Here is a 2997-nt window from a genome sequence, read left to right as displayed (position 1 = left end):
TTTGAGTTATGGTGTTGGAGGAGACTATTGAAAGTGCCATAGGCTGCCAAATGAACCAATAGATCTGTTTTTGAAGAAGTGCAGCCATAGTGCTCCTTGGAGGCCAAGATGGCCAAACTTTGTCTCTCATACTTTGGACATATTGTCAGGTTGCTGGAGAAAGATATCATGCTTGGTAAGGTGGAGGGTCAGAGAAAAATAGGAAGACTCCCAAAGAAATGGATTGGACTCAAGTGTGGCAACAGTAGTGAGGTTGGTTTAGGATTGGGCAGTGTTTGTGCGTAAGGTCACTATGAGTCAGTGCTGACTTGATCGCACCTAACAATAACAACAACAATACAGAAAATATGCTCTTGAGATGATATCTACATTCTGGTGAGATATGTTCAAGGCTATATTTTGGATCTCTTAATGTATTATGAGCTGTACTACTAAACACAAGCTAAATAGTTTGGTTCTATGAGTCATTCCACTGGAGAAAGATGAAACTTTCTTCTTTTATATAGATTTACAACCTTTGAAATTTTATACAGTGTCATTATAAGTTGGAACCAACTCAGTGACACACCACCACCGCCTGATTTGTTATAATTTTATTAAGCTTCTTAACTTACATATAAACAGCCTGTTTCTGGCCTTGTTTTGGCTGATGATATGAGTTTTCCACTGACTGTTTCCACAAATACTGTCAATTTGATTTCTGTGTATTTCTTCTGGTGAAGTCCATGTATAAAGTTGTCTTTTATGTCATTTAAAAAATGTATTTTTAGTGACTTCATTGGTCTTGAAAAATTCTGTTATATGATTGCCAGTAACATTTCTATTACTAAGGCAGCATTTTCCACATACTGATCTTTCTTCTTTGTTTCCAATGTTTGCGTTAAAATAGACAATAATTATCAATATATCTTGATTGCATGTTTTATCAATTTCAGACTTTAGAATTTGGTGTTGGTAGTGGTGTGCCATCGAGTCAGTTCCTACTCATAGCGACCCTGTACAGGGTTTCTGAGGCTGAACATCTTTATGAGAGCAGAAAGCCTCATCTTTCTCCCATGGAACACTTGGTAGTTTCGAACTGCTGGCCTTGAGATTATCAGCCTGACTCATAACCACTACTCTATTAGAGCTTCTTCTAAGAATTTGGTAGAATTTTTCAATTTTGTCATCACTGTCTTTGGTGGTTGGTGCATAAATTTGAGTAATAGTTGTATTAACTGGCCTTCCTTGTGATATATAGACATTATCCTATTACAGACAGTATTGTACTTCAAGATAGATCTTGAAATTGTTGAAAATCTACAATTTCTTTTTGGTATATTGACTGTATATTCCTTCCATTTTATTTTTATTTTTACTGTATTATTCAATATTTTGCCCATAGAGTATTTCAGTACTTTAACTCAAGGCTTGAATTTTTTTTCTTAAGTTCTTTTAGCTTGAGAAATACTGTGTTATTCCTTTTTGGTTTGGTAACACCAAGTTTTTCACATTTAATTGTAGTCCTTTGCTTTGTCTTTTCTATCTAGCATTTGACGTTTTCATTCAGCTCATTTATTTCCTGATTTATTCCATTCACTTTAGCTGTTCTGTGCTCAAGAGCAACTTTCAGTTTCCTCCTGATTTCTTTCATTTGCTTGAACTTCTCTGTGCTCAAGGGGAAGTTTTTAAGTCTTTGTGGACATTCATTTTGGATTTGCCTTTCTTTTCCTGACTTTTTAATGACCTTTTGCTTTCTTCCTGTCTAATGCTCTTAGTGTCATCAAACATGTATTCTGGTCTCCAGTTATTAGTGTCTAATGAATCAAATCTGTTCTTGAAATGGTCTCTAAATTCAGATGGACTATATTCTAGATCATATTTTGACTCTTATGAACTTGTTTAATTGTTTTCAGTTTCAACCTAAACTTGTTTATGAAACTAGTTTATCAAAATTTATTATGTACAAGAGCTATCTGTGCTTGGGTCCCAAATTTTGTTATTATGGCTGGTCATATAGTCACATTTTGCCTACATACGTGTCCTCCTTAAAAAAAAATTGCACCATCAGAATTGGGCAGATTTTCCTGTACATAGATATTTCACATGTATCATTTTGATGGCTTCAGGTAAGAATGTATCTTATAAGCCTGGGATAAAGATGGAGTAGAATGCCTGTGCTTGACCTCTCTGGAAATCATCCAACACATATAATTGCACATTTACTGTTATATTTAATACTTTACTAATGAACCAGAGTTATACCAGTTGAATCTTTCTAAGGATTTTCTCAGTCAGAGTATGGGTTTGGGATCTGTGAAACAAAATTAAATCTTTAAAACAATTTTTATAAATTTCCATAAATAGAATTATTATAACTTGAAACTTTCTTTAAAGTTTGATCTGTGGGAAAAATCAGACTTGCTGTAATAGTTAAGATTTTATGCTAACTTGGCTGATCAGGATTCTTAATGGTTTCACAATGAAGGTATAGTTATCACCTTTGTGGTAAAATCTAATATGATGGAATCAACCTTATGATATGATCGGATGTGATCAACCTTGATCTGATGTGATTATCCTACAAGTTGTATATTTTCACTTCTATAATGTTAATGAGACCAGTGGCAACCTAAAGGATTAGGTTGTATCTTGAGTTAATATAATTTGCCATGTAAAAGGTGAGAGAAGTGAGCAGAAAATGAGGGTTAATGCCACCAAGAAAGAATAGCTAGGAGTGGAGTGTGTCCTTTGGATATGGAATCTGTGCACTGTGAAATGCTTAGATCCAAGGGTAAATTGATGCCAAGACACATGAAGATCTATAAAGAATGCTAGGCCTACAGATGCTGATGGGAGACAAGAATATTTCCCAATAGCTGACACTATGAATTTGAACTTCTAGACTCTAATAATGTAAGACAGTAAATTTGTTGTTGTTGTTGTTGTCAGGTGCCATCGAGTCGGAACCGACTCATAGCGACCCCATGCACAGCAGAACGAAACAATGCTCGATCC

Source organism: Chrysochloris asiatica, unplaced genomic scaffold, assembly GCF_000296735.1.
Source record: "Chrysochloris asiatica unplaced genomic scaffold, ChrAsi1.0 scaffold00399, whole genome shotgun sequence".
In the NCBI taxonomy this organism is placed as follows: Eukaryota; Metazoa; Chordata; class Mammalia; order Afrosoricida; family Chrysochloridae; genus Chrysochloris; species Chrysochloris asiatica.
This window is presented reverse-complemented; position numbering follows the sequence as displayed.